The sequence below is a fragment of the Jaculus jaculus genome, chromosome 7 (genome assembly GCF_020740685.1).
Source record: "Jaculus jaculus isolate mJacJac1 chromosome 7, mJacJac1.mat.Y.cur, whole genome shotgun sequence".
Taxonomy (NCBI): domain Eukaryota; kingdom Metazoa; phylum Chordata; class Mammalia; order Rodentia; family Dipodidae; genus Jaculus; species Jaculus jaculus.
Window position 1 is genome coordinate 131,189,736 of NC_059108.1, and position 14,904 is coordinate 131,204,639.

A 14,904-nucleotide genomic window follows, 5' to 3' on the forward strand; every position below is an offset into this window, starting at 1 on the left:
CCTCAACACTCTTGAATTATTCCTTTGTTTTAAATCTCATAGGTAACTACTAACTCAGTTTTAATTCCACCATGCTAACTTAAAGCCTTAATGTCTTGATATGATTGTACATATCCTAAAGATTATTATGAAGAAATGATGGATAATCTATGCATAAAACAAATAGAACTTTTCACTTTTTCTTTTCCAAACCATAGAAACTGTCACTAGTGTTTCTGGAGTGGTGCAGCTCTTTTCCTCCTTCAACACTCTCTGAGGTAAGCATTAAAACCATCATCTGCTTCATGCTCTCAGATCCAAGACTAGGGATGGATGAGCCCTGCTGCCCTGTCTTCCATAGTTTTTGGGCTCCAGGAAAGTGAAAAATTCCTCTCTAGGAAGTCCACCTAGGTTCATACTGCCTTTCCAGGGTCCAGGACAGGCCACAGACATATTCTCACCTATGAAAATGTTTGGCTGTCTCAGATGAACACTAGATTGCGTGATCATGTTAACATGATGTTGATCATTTTCAGTTGTTCAAGATGCATCAGTCTAAAATGTACAGATTCCCTAGTTAGCGTATTCCAATTTGAGAGGTGCACACTTAAGTGGATACATTCAGATTTTTAGTAATATGGAAAATATCTACACCATAGCATATGAAAACATGTGTGCCATGGCCTAAGTTCTCAATAGTTCTTTAACGTACGGCTTTCACCTGATGATCCCCAGTTTCCTTAAATGCACACACTACTGTGTACCTTTCAGAGTTAATGTAAGGATTCACAATGATGTAATGGTTCTATAACCCTGTTGACAACTTGTCTGAGTTTGGTAGAGGACCACAATGAAGCATGATAGGTTGGATAGTTTGAGTAATAGCAATTTCTTTCTTTCTTTTTTTTTTTTTTCAAAATTCTGGGGGCTAGATGTTTGCAGTGAAGATGTCAGCAGGGTTGGCCTCTTTTGATACCTCTTGATTTTTAGGTGACCATCCTCTGTATATCACTTGCTCCTTTTTTTTTTTCCTGTGTGAGTTCCTATAAGGAGCACAATCATGTTGGATTGTGCTTGCCCTGATGGCCTCACTTCACCTGAATTACCTCTTAAAGACACTTTTTAATCCCCTGCCCCCGCCCAAGGTAGGATCTCATTCTAGCCTAGGCTGACCTTGAGCTAAGTCTCTAACCTTGGGCTGGCCTTGCACTCACAGTGGTTCTCCTGCCTAAGCCTCCTGAGTGCTGGGGTTAAAAGTGTGCACTTTGAATACATTTATGAAGTTATGACATTTATGGGCTTTGATTTCCACACCTGAATTTGGAAGCAACATATTTCAGTCCAGAAGCATATCTTCTTCACATCCTGCTTCCCAGTTCCACTCACTGGATTGTTCTTCCATCACCCATGGTAACAAGCTTTCCCTGAAATGCCCCTTTTGCCCTCTCGTCAGCTCAGCCCTTCCATTTTTTCCAAAGTCCCTTCAGGAAGTAGATTTGTTTTAGATTAGTTTTTTAATTAATGCTTTTAACACTTAACATTAGGAGAGTGGGACCTCGAGAGAGAGAGAGGAAGAAAGGAGACAGAGACTGGAATGAGATCCTGGGGAAAGAGAGAGGAAGGGGAAGGAGACGAGGGACCATGCACTAGGGAAAGATTAAGAGGTCCATTCATCATAAGGAATTTATCTCCTTACACTGGCAGTCTCCTAGGATTCTTTGCTTTTATCAGCATCAGAGCAACATTACATCTTATTTATTTTTGCACCCCTTTGATCTTGGATACAGTGCATAGCAGGTATTCAAGCACTAACCACTTGAACTATTTTGGATGCTAGTCAATCAGGCCGGTGCTTTTCCTCTGTCTACGTCATCTGACCAGTAACAGAACACCACTAAGAAACTACAAACACATTAACTGACTTGAATTCTTTTACTTCATGTACATTTTATACTGGAGATATGTATTTTAGTATATGAGACAGCCTAACGTTAATGGATGTTAATGTGAATGTTAAGTGACTCCCCTGATTTATAGATGTACTTTGGGTTTTTAATCAATATGACAAAAGCTATTCTACTCAGGAAGTGCAGGCTGTCCTGTGGGGTGATTATTTAAACTGCTAGTGTAGGAGGATAAATAATACAAAAAGGAAATTTACTATGAAAATATACAGAAATTATTTAAATAGGACTATGTTGTAAAATGTATGGGAGAATATATATATATATATGTATGTATATAAGTACATATATATGCATACATATATACATATATATGTGTCATTTTTTTCTTAAGTGTGAAACCCAGAAGTCCCACATGTAATTTGAACACACATCCTTTGGACAAGGTTAGTCACATGGCCTCACTACAGTGCAAGGGGATGGCTGGATGGCTGGGAGAATGGAGATTGTTTGCCTCAGTGAAGGGTATGCTCCATTCTGGAAAGCCTTGGGTCTAGGACAAAATTCTATCCTTATGTAAGAAGACAGAAGAGATGTTGGTGGATAGCCTGTGATACTGGCTTCATTTCCTAACTTTCCTGCTTCCTTCCTCACCAAATTTGCTTCTTTTCCTCATCTCACACCAAAGGCAACCTTGCTCTGTTTCTCATTGATGAAAAGCATTGAAAAAACTGACTGCAGAAAACCTTTCATCAGCAGGCATGGGTCATCCTGTTCTCGTTGTTGCGCTTCCTAACCAGGTTACCCCGCTCTCCATGCTCTTGGGTATTATTGTTTCCAATGAAGGACATGGGTTTTCTTTTATTTATTTATTTCTTTTTCTTTTTCTTTCTTTTTTCTTTTTTTTTTCAAGGTAGGGTTTCACTCTAGCTCAGGCTGACCTGAAATTCACCATGTCTCAGGGTGGCCTTGAACTCATGGTGATCTTCCTACCTGTGCCTCCCGAGTGCTGGGATTAAAGGTGTGAGCCACCACGCCCAGGAGGACATGGATTTTCTTGCTTCAGTACCTCTGCACATGTGATCCCTTCTTTTGGGAAACACCTTCTATCTGTCATAGTTGTAGATAGCTTTAAAAGCCTGGAATGCTCAGCACTAAAGGAGACATCTCTATCACACCCTATAAGGTTCAAGGGATCGTTTTGGAAGCAATGTTGGAAAGATTAGAAGAGCCAAAGGAAGGGGAGGAGTGGCTTTGATGTTCATACCCTCAAAGTGGCTGATGCTGCCTACACAAGGCCTGCATGACAGGAGAAAAAAGATGATGACATCAAAATAGAAGAGTAACTAGTTAGAAAGAAGAAGGGATTCAATAGAGGGAGGGTTTGGAGCGGCAAAAGGGAGGGCAGAAATTATGATCACGGTGTATTATTTATATTTATGGAAACTGTCAATAAAATAGTTCACTAAACCAGGTGTGACGGCACATGCCTTTAATCCCAGCACTTGGGAAGCAGAGGTAGGATGATCACTATAAGTTTGAGGCCAGCTTGAGACTACATAGTGAATTCCAGGTCATCCTGGGCTAGAGCAAGACTCTAACTCAGGAAAAAAAAACAAAAAAACAAAAAAAAAAACCAACAAAACAAAACAAAAAAAACTTTGTAAAAGTCAAGCTCTGTAAAAGCCAAGCTCAGAAGTCGTTTCCAAGAAGAAATGTTTATCAATTTCCCGTCACCCACACTTAATGATGAGCTAACTAGTCAATCTTCTCACTTCAAATTTGCACTGCTAAACGTTTGCTTTCAATAGATTCTTTGGTCATTTATTTACACGTTTATTTGAAGAGCTCAACATAGTCCTTGCCACAAATTCAATATTTGCTCTTTAATCTCAATTGAATAAATGAACAAATGAAGAGTGATTTCATTACTTTCTCTTAATGATTAATACTTCCAACTTGTTACATGGAGTCTTCTTTTTATAAAAACAATGAATGGGCACATACCCTGCTGTGCATTATTGATTGCATCACAGAGAGTATTACCATATGTAATAGTTTACATCGATTCTCAACTTGAAAGGACCTAGAATCATCTGTGAGGGATTATTTAGATTAGGTTAATTAAGGCGGGTAGACCTGCCTTAACTGTGGGCAGCACATTTCACTGGCTGGGGTCCTGGACTGTATCAAAGGGAGAGCTGGCTGAGTGCCAACGTTCACGATTCTCTGCTTCCTCACTATGCCAAATGTGACCAGCCCTTCTTCAAGCTCCCGATGCCATGCCTTCTTCACCATGACGGATGGTAACCTGGAACTGTCAGCTTAAATAAACCCTTCTACCATTAAAATGATTTTTTGTCAGATATTTTGTCCCAGCAATAAAATGGGAACTAATATATTATACTTGTCTAATCTCACTAATAGCTTTGCAGGGGGACATATTCTTATTTTCAGCTTGCAGATGGAATAGCGAGGCGTACAGAGTTCAAGAACACACCTCATTGATTTCCTCACTTACTTGATTGTGGGGAAAGTGGGCAGTGGGAGGGAGCAGAGGCTTATGTGCTTTTCCATGTCAGAAAGTAAAATGGACCGGAAGTCACTGGACCTTCACAGTTCTGTAACCCATCTGAGTGAACAGGAACGTGTCCTCTCTCTCTCTGCCTCAGTTTTCTCATTTATAACAGCTCAATAATGTGTGAGCGTTTTTCCAGATCTAAAATCTTTGATTTTCTTACTTTTCATTATAGCAACTTGAAATGTAACCCTCCTCCACACCAATATGCTATAGTTACACAGGTGTGATTTTGCTAAAAATGGACATTTTATAAATGTTAAAACAGTATATTAGAGAATAGTCAGTTTCAATAACAATATAACAAAATAAACCCTCTGCTAAAGTATAAACATTAAGATCTGACTCCCACTCAGTATAAAAGTATTTCAGAATAGAAGCTATTATGTGATACTGCTTAAAGGAGTGCATTCAGATTCTCTCTCTCTACATATATATCTATATCTATATCTATCTATCTATCTATCTATCTATCTATCTATCTATCTGTCTGTCTATCTACATCTATTTAGAGAGAGAGAGATTAGTATACTAGTATACAACATATAAATCTGCTCTGGATTCTCTCAGTGATGTGTATACAAGTGGGGAATTCTTTATAACCCTTCCATGTATTGGCACCTTCCCTGAGAACTCTTCACTTGGAAACTTGAAGAATATTAAGAATATCACCAATTTTCTTCACTTGGTTCAGAAACAATTGAAAATAAGACAATGCTGTTCAGAAGATGGAGAGAAATCTATCATTTTTGTTGGTGCCAAGGAGGCCAGGGCCCTGGAGACATCATTCTTTCCTTGGACTCCTTACCTTGGATTTTGATTTAAGGGATCGAGATGACCTTTAGCTTATTCAGACTTAAACCTAACTTGACTGATGTGTTCTCCATTTACAGGCACCACTCCATACCACTGTAGACTATGAGTTACTGAGTGAGGAAGACAGAGGTAAGCAGAGATGGGAATGTTACATTGATTGATGTCCTTTCCCACAGAAGGAAGTTTTGGGAAAGGAGACTTCCTCTCTAGATAAGTTCACTAATCCAGCAAAAAAAAAAAAAAATCTGTAGTCACTTAGCCCCAAGAGTTGTTCTCAGTACTTATAGTAATTATGTTGGTTACATTCTCATTGCTGAGGCAAAATTCCTGACCAGAAGCAGCTGAAGGAAGGACATGGTTTATTTTCAGCTTGCAGTTTTGAGGGAAACTTATCATGACCACAACAGGGAAAATGTGGCAGGAGTAGATGGCCTGCACGACACGCCCACATTAGCAGAGAGGTCATCGAGAGGGCTGGCTAGGCTGGGGCTGGCGCCAGTGACACAGTTTCTCCAGCAAGGCTCCACCTCCTAACAGTTCCACAGCCTTCCAGAAGTAAGGACAAAGTATTCAAACACATGAGTCTATGAAGGTCATTTTACGTTAAAGCACCTCATTTCCCCATGTCACAGATGGCAGGGAAGTGAAGGAGCTTACTTCAAAGCTCATGCAATCTAGGTCCAGAGCCCACACTCTTCCTGATAGAATCAGGCAGTATCTTACAAGAGACAGGATCAGAGGTCCTCCAGTGCTATCTCAAGTAATAGAAGATTGCATTTAGAATCAACGGAGAAGCCATGAAAAGATAAAGTATGTTTGTGGTCACCTGAGGTGTCTTGGTGTCTGGTCATCCCCCAGCAGCGGGCATCACTTCTCTGCTGCTACCATCACGGTGACTTAGAAACTCTCCAGCACTTCTGGTCATCAGCTCCTAGGCTTCTGTGTTAGTCCTACTGAATTAAACCACTGTTTCTCTATAGTACATGTTATCATCTCATACCTGCCCTCTAGTTCCCATGGCTTACTCATTTTGATTTCTCTGTGGTACACATTCTGCCTCCCTTATTACCCACCAAGACTACTGTCTTCTCTAAATAGAAGAGGTTGGAACCAGTCAGTTCATTTCCAGCACTGAAATCCTAGCTAGCTAGGAGAGGTCTTTGTACAAGCCACATTTTGGATAGTTTTTATAGCCTCTCTCTCAAGGTCATTAGAAGTCCTGAAGGACATGCCATGGTCTTTAAGGAACTGTCATATAATTCTCCCAGTTTCCTTAAGTAAGGGCATACCCCACAGGAATTTGGGCATATTGTCCCTATTATTTTTCCTTGTCATGCTTTTTATATAGCACAAATAAGTCTGAGGAGGAATCTGAATTGCTGTAGCTTATCAAAAGAAAATAGAATTAACTTTGCAAATGCATCCAACATGCAGTCTGAGCTGATGGTCTGGGCATCATAGGGTACTTCTCCATAGATGCTTCTGTAAGGATAGCAATAATGGTCAGAAAGACTGGCCATTGGGAGAGGTGGGTAAAGTCACTCAAGATTTCAGAGAATGAATAGAATTCTGAGCTTTTTAAAAGAACTTTAGGCATTTAAAGTTTGAATAAGAGGGCAGCCTGTTACAGCAGGAAACACAAGTGGTGGTACAGGTGTCTCTGACATGCTGTTACAATTTCCTTTGAATTCATACCCATGAGGACATCATGTGGTAGGTCTATTTTTCAGTCTTCTGACAAACCTCTATATTCTTCCTCCTAGCAGCTATACTAATAATTGAATAAACATGAATGCTCAACAACAAATCCATTGATAATAAGAATGTGGTGCACATGCACCATGGACTATTATCCAGACATAAAAAGAATGGTATCTTATCAGTATCAAAATGGTTGGAACTGAAGATCATTATGTGACATCACATAAGTTGGACACAGAAAGACAAATGCCACATGTTCTTTTTCATGTGGAGAGATAAAAATGTTGATTGGAAAGTATCATACTGATTGCTGAAGGCTAGGAACAGTGGCAAGGAAGGGGAATCAAGGTTGGCTAAAAGTTCCAAACAATAGAGTGAATACAATTCATGATTACATATCACGTAGGTTATGAATAATTGGAAGAGAAGAGATTGAAGGATACAAACATAAGCTACTAATAAAGACAAGGAAACATTAGTTACCTTTATTTGATCAGTACATAGGAAACATCACACTGTAACCCATAAATAGGTATGTGTAATTATTGTAAATTTATAAAAAACTTTAAAAATGTTTAAAGAAATAGAAATATCAAGTGCTCTGACTTGATCATTCATTGCATACTGTAAGCATGTATCAAATTGTCACACTATAGTCCATAATGTCATACAATTAAAATTGTAATGATGATGATAATAATAATAATAATAATAATGAGAAGGAGAAGGAGGAAGAATGATAGTTTACTGGGTGGGAGGTTCTAACCTGTGTTCCTGGCCCAAGGAGGGGAGAAGACCTAAGCTTTCATGGCTCTTTTCATTTTCTTAACCCTCTTCATTTTTATTATAGTCATACAGAAATAAATTAATCATTGTCCATGACTTAATCTTATGATTGATTTGTAACTGGCTTTCTTCTCTTTGCAGAATTACTGATCAGTATCTTAATATTGATGAACTACATTTTTGAACAAAAGCTAAGATTTTGACAAAAACCTCTGCCTGTATTAGCTTAGTTTTCTACTTCTACAAAACAATTTCCACAAATCTGGCAGGTTTAAAGAGCACCTGTATCCTTCCTCACAGGTTCTGAGGGCCAAGAGTCTGGCCATGAGTTAGCTGTCTCCTGCTGTTTCTCACAAGGCTAAGCCAGTGTTTTTCACAGGCTGTGATCTCTCAAAAGTTGGCAAGGAACGCTACTGCAGGCGGTTAACTGAATTTGCTCTCTCGAGGCTGTAGAATTCACAGAAGCCAGAGAGAGAAAGGATTTCTGCTTTTTTAAGTCTCTTAACTGCTCAATCTTCTTGTAAAAGCCCAGATGACTCAGTTTGGCCAGCTCACAAAATATATCTTTTGATTAAAGTCTATTATAATTAGGGACTTTAATTGCATCTTTAAAAACTCCTTCAATTTTGCCATTTAATATAACTTAATTACTGGATTGACAGCCCATTGCCATGTTATAATAGTTAAAGGACGCACCTTTCAGGTGAGGAGATTATACGTGTGTGGGCCCTGGGGGCCATTTTAGAATTTGGTCTGACACTTGACCAGTATGGAATGTCTCCAGTATCCTGTGCATCTCTCTCTCTCTTTCTCCCACATTTCTTCCTTCTCATTCTCTTGTTTTACTTTTTCTAGAGGTTTATTTACCTTGGGGGTTTGTTTTTTTTGGGTTACTTAGTATTATGTCATTGAGATTAGTCCAAGTAGGAAGATGGCTCAGTGGTTAAAGGTGCTTGATTGAAAAGTATGCCAGCCTGGGTTTTATTCCTCAATACTCACCGAAAACTCGACACAAGTTCTGGCACAAGAATCTGGTGCTTGTTTGCAGTAGCAAGAGATCCTGGTATGTGGCCCCTCAAAGATAGCCAGCTAACTAGCTAGAAAGATAAAAATATTTAAAAGAATACTAGTGGGCTGGAGAGATTGCTTAGTGGTTAAGCGCTTGCCTGTGAAGCCTAAGGACCCAGGTTCGAGGCTCGATTCTCCAGGACCCACGTTAGCTAGATGCACAAGGAGGCACATGCGTCTGGAGTTCATTCGCAGTGGCTGGAGGCCCTGGCGTGCCCATTCTCTTTCTCTCTCTGCCTCTTTCTCTGTCTGTCACTTTCAAATAAATAAATAAACATAAAAAAAGAATATTAGTCAAGTTAGTCAGCATTCCATTGATTGAATGTTTACACAATAATCCAATCTTGTTTTGATGAAAATTTGTTTGTCTCTAGACATTATTGTGAAAAATGCTGATAGAAATACTTAATATACATGTCCTATAGATGGAGAAGAATATATTTTTAAGAATATATGCAGGAATAAAATTTCTGGGTCACAGAATATATGAATTTCAACTTTATATGTTTAGTATATGATGTCAAATTTTTCCAAATTCAAATTTCCATCAGTAGAATATAGATCCTATTGCTATATTTTATCTCTAACACTTGGCATAGATATATTTTTACATTTTCCCTGAAAAAGCATGGAAATTGGTACCCTATTCTGGCCTTAATTTGCATTTCCCTGCTCAGTGATAATTTTAATGTGACTTCATAGGTTTGCTTGTCATGTGCTTCCTCTTTGAAATATCCATCCATATTGACCATTTTTATTGTTTTTGCTTTCTTTTTTAAATGAATTGTTATTTTAATATTTATTTGTAGTCTATATGTGTGTGTGTGTGTGTGTGTGTATGTGTGTTGTTTTTCTTCCTATAAATATAAGAAAGTTATGGGTGATTGCTGAATTCCTTTGTCTGTAATTTGGAATAATCATTCCTGCCATAATTCTCAGAATGATGTGAAATATGAAGATGAGAGTGTCTTTGAATGGAGCTAGAGAGATTGCTCAGTGGTTAAGGCACTTTCCTGCAAAGCCAAAGAACCCATTCCTCAGTACCCATATAAGCCATATGTACAAGGAGTTGCATGTGTCTGGAGTTCATTTGCAGTGGATGGAGGTCCTGATGTGCCCATTCTCTGTCTCTTACTTAAAATATTTTTAAAAAGAATGTATGTGAAGACTCTATTTATTGGAAAGGAAGTTATGATATTTTTAGGATAAAAATGAGACTGAAATTGGCATATATAGACACTTTCCTTTAAACTGGGGGGGCACTTGTTTAAACACTTGATTAAACACTTGTATGTTTGCACTACATTGATGTTGTTCAAAACTTGTGACTGGCAGTTACTAATCCCATAACCTTAGTTGATGTGTTTAACCTTTATGTCTCATTTTCTTCATTTATTAAGTGGGGTTATAATAGTATAAACTTCCTGTGGATTTTAAAGGACTAAATGAATTAACATATAGATAATGGGCTGGAGAGATATCTCACTGCTTGCCACATGAACTTGAGGTCCTTAGTTTGCATCTCCATCACCCATGTAAAAGTCAGAAATCGGGGCTGGAGAGATGGCTTAGTGGTTAAGCGCTTGCCTGTGAAGCCTAAGGACCCTGGTTCGAGGCTCGGTTCCCCAGGTCCCACATTAGCCAGATGCACAAGGGGGCGCACGCGTCTGGAGTTCGTTTGCAGAGGCTGGAAGCCCTGGCACGCCCGTTTTCTCTCTCTCCCTCTATCTGTCTTTCTCTCTGTGTCTGTTGCTCTCAAATAAATAAATAAAAAATTTAAAAAAAAAAGTCAAAAATTGTGGCATGTGCCTGTAATCCCAGAGCAGGAGAGGCAGAGACAGGAAGATTTCTAAGACTCACTGACCAGGTATTCTAGCCAAATTGGTGAGCTCCAGGTTGAACGAGAGATGTCATCTTTAAAAAAAGAATAACATGGCGAAAGAGTGATGGAGAAAGACACCTGACATTGAAGTCCAACCTCCACATACATGCACACACATGCACATTCCAACAAGTACATCTAGGTAATACTGAGATCATGACTTTTCACATAACAAACATGTCAGTATTTGCTAAGAGTATTGCTTGATTAGAGTCTCTATATCCTGGCGGGTGCCAAGGCGGTCTTCTACTAATCAAATTAGAATCACTTTCATGCACTCTTATAAATGTACATCCTTTTAATATTGACATGTTTCTAACGTGTCAAAATATATTTGTAATGAATAACTTTCAGAGCAGCGAGTCAGCTGCTGATGGAAAATATGAACTTGGGCCACTCACATAACCATATAGTAATATAATGCAAAGACTATCACATAAAATGGGTAATTCTGCTGTAGAGCTCACTTTTAGTTTCTTTAATGGCCTGTGATTTTGTAAGAGAAGTTGAATTACTTACTCCCAATGAAGCATGACAACAAGGCATGACAGAACTGAAGTTGTACTGCTTTGTGGAGCTGAAATCGCATTTTGAGGCAACAATCATTATCCAGGTAAAGTAGGTTGCCAATTACTTGAATAAATAGAAGCAGCGTTATTCTGTACTTACTATCTTTTCCCCATTAATAAATTTCCTTCATTCCTGTTTGTCCACCCCTTCCTTTGTTCTACAGGGCCTTTCTTACAAGTGCTGAATCGGTAGATACTTGTATCCGCTCCTGACAGACGGAGGACAGTTCTCCCAGGGAATGTATTTTTAGCAATCACTAAAGCTTATGTATCCTGCTTTTCTGAGCCCCAGCATCCTGCTGTACTTGCGACCACCTGCGCTCAGCTTTCAGGAACTGGATGGCTTTGCTAATGGCTGAGCTAGTGAGTGAAGGCATAAACACCCTAGGTTGTGTGCAAGCTTGGGAAGATAGGCAATGACGCTAACACGAATATTAATAAAACATGATGTGGGAACAAGAACACCAACTTCAAGACATGTTTCTTCATTTCCTCTTTGCACCTCCTTTGCTTGACACTTTGAACTTATCCAAAGGACAAAATAGCCCCTGAAGGTGAGTCTTTTCTGGCAGCGACTGAATCCTAAAAACCAAGAGGGAACTGGCAGCAATGTTATCCATCAGGAGATACCTTGGAGCTGGACTTTTCTGGAAGGTTTGGAAACTATGAAAATCCCGGCGGAAACTGGTAGAGTCTCTGATAGAGTCAGTGTGGGGGCCCTGTTAGAGAAATTTGAACCTACCTTTTTCTAGTCAAGGATGTAGGAAGGTGTCATACATGAGCTGATCCATTGGAAGAACCAAGCTATTTTTCTTTTCTGATGTCAGAGTAAGAATGCTTGAATAAATGTTGTTTGCAAGAGGCCTTAACAGCTGATAGGAACCTAGTTCCTTGGGCTAAGCTCCTAGCATGGGCTTAACATGTTCATTGAAGGCAAAAGTTCTGGTTAACTGTTTCAGTATACCAAATACTTTAATACCATTAGCTTACAGATAAGTTATTGTTATTATTGTTCTGTCATGGTTCAATGGGTGATGGAGCTTACGGCTTAAGTTACAAATTTTTGGTGGGATCTCTCATGCAACTATAATTAAATGCTTGTAGGGCCTGGGGTCATCAGAAGGCTCACATGAACTGGACATCCAGGGTGACTCCTCTCACTCATAGGCCAGGTCACTTAGGGCCCTTCCATCTAGCAAACATAGCATGGCGTAATTCTGTCTCATCCAATTATTTAGTGTAGCTGAAGATCAATGAACTTCTCACAGAGAAGGAAGTGACATGTGGATACAAAGAGGAAAGGAAGCAATAGAAGCCATCTTTGGGGATAAGCTGCTATCCAGAACCCCGCCCCTGAGAAAGTCTCCAAGTAAACCTAGCCTGTGAGAAGCACAGGAGCCTTGTGCTGGGCCATGCTGAATTTCTTTTCAGTTAACTGCTTTTCATGCTTTAGCTCTCAGCTGAAGCATCATTCACCACTTTCTCCAGGTTGCCCTCCCAAGCACCCATCATTAAGTTTGACTCCTTTGCATTTCCCCTTTATAACATCTGTAATTGCACATCTCTATGATTATTGGTTTGAGGTATATGTCTCCAGCACTGGACTGAAGTACGCGAAGTCCAGCACTCTGGCGTGCATACCCTGCACTGATTCTCCAGGCTTTGTACGGCGGGGGCTCTCAGAGCTCAGGAAGTAGTTGCAGTGAGTGAATAAGGATGAATAACAAACTGCAACACGTGCCGTCTTTCCAGTTGGCTTCTGTGGCGCAGACAGAGATTTCCACAAAGGAAGGTTGAGTCGCCTTTCATAAATTTATTGTGATTAAAAAAAAGCAAACAAACCACCGATTGAGTACCAAGAACTAGCTAGCTCTGATGCTAGCCCTGGGGTTAGAACTAAAGGCAGGTAGACAGAGATGAACTCTGCTTTTACAGTCTATCTCGGAAGGTGGGCCAGTGACCACACTTCATTATACTAAGCAAGTGATAGAAGGAGTGGAACAGGCTGCCATAGGTGAATTACTGCTCTCTGTCCCCACACACAGAATTTCAAGGTTTTAGAGGTATATGAATTCCAGAGTAAAATTTGCTAGATTAGATGCTGTAGCAGAAAATATAACTCCACTTTCATTTGTGGTCTTATTACTGTGAGTTCATTCAGAACGAGTAGAAGATATCCTTCTCTGATGAAAAGATTGAAAATGCATTTACATTTTTACATGGTTATAATAGTGGAAAAAGTTAAACTCTATGTCAGAAGATTTGGGATTGACAAGGGGTTGAAATATTCATAAAACATTTACAATGTCAGAGGTTAAGGCTTTGTAACATAATACAAATCCAACTTACCATTGCTCTGGATATAGTCCACACAAGTGCTTGTCTAACAGTGTGAATACACTACAGAAGAGTTACAAGATTGCCCCACAGTGGTGGCGTTTTGTTTCAGGTCAGTTGTCTATCATACTCGGAGAACTTTCAAAACAGTGAGGTAAGGAGTAGGAATTTTGTTCCAAATGTGAAATTATTGAAAGATTTTAAGTGAAAGGGAAGACAACATGGGGCTGGAGAGATGGCTTAGCGGTTACGGCCCTTGCCTGTGAAGCCTAAGGACCCAGGTTTGATTCTCCAGGTCCCACGTAAACCAGATGCACATGGTGGCACATGCGTCTGGAGTTCGTTTGCAGTGGCTAGAAGCCAGAGCATCCATTCTCTCTCTCTCTCTCTCTACGTGTGTGTGTGTGTGTGTGTGTGTGTGTGTGTGTATTTCTCTCTCCTCCCTCTGTCTCAAATAAATAAAAGGGGATAAATTATAGTATCTATACTTCAAATAAATATTATTTAGGCTATAGTTTATGAAGAAAATAAGAAAACCAGCCAAAAAGCTACTGCAACTGTCCTGATTAAGAGGGACTTAGAGGTGTGGGCAAGACCAAAGGTAAGTTAGTAGAATAGTAAAAATATTTAAAATCATGCCATATTTTTATTTTAAAAAGCTGGGCATGCTTAAATGCTTTGGTTGGGAATATAAGAGATGCTGTCAAGTCTATGACAGGTTGTCATATAAGATAGATTAAAATTATTCTGGGTCTCAAATGGCAGAACCACAGAAAGAAAATATGGAGGTTGAGTTCTGTGCTCAGAATAGGGAGATTATTATTTCTGGGTTGTGCAGATGCTGAAGGGGATTATCTGAAGAGTCTCAGAAGTCTTTTTTTTAATATTTTTTTTGTCCATTTTTTATTTATTTATTATTTGAGAGCGACAGACACAGAGAGAAAGACAGATAGAGGGAGAGAGAAAGAATGGGCGAGCCAGGGCTTTCAGCCTCTGCAAACGAACTCCAGACGCGTGCGCCCCCTTGTGCATCTGGCTAACGTGGTACCTGGGGAACCGAGCCTCGAACTGGGGTCCTTAGGCTTCACAGGCAAGCGCTTAACCGCTAAGCCATCTCTCCAGCCCATCTCAGAAGTCTTTGTGGAGCCATAGCATGCCTACACTGTTAGCTGTAGGTATTTTTAATATAATACAATTGAAATTGAGAAAATCATAATTATCACACTCATCTTAGGCCTTTTTTTTTTCATTTTTGGTTTTTCAAGGTAGAGTCTCACTCTAGCC

At 39.6% G+C, this 14,904-nt stretch overlaps 1 long non-coding RNA gene across 1 annotated transcript; it reads left to right on the top strand.

Moving 5' to 3' along the window:
* Positions 1 to 202: 202 nt before the first annotated feature.
* On the top strand, positions 203 to 11,543 carry LOC123462075. Its single transcript, XR_006638077.1, has 3 exons — positions 203 to 257; positions 5,355 to 5,406; positions 11,448 to 11,543. It is a non-coding gene; the product is annotated as an uncharacterized LOC123462075 (long non-coding RNA).
* The last annotated feature ends 3,361 nt before the right edge of the window (positions 11,544 to 14,904 follow it).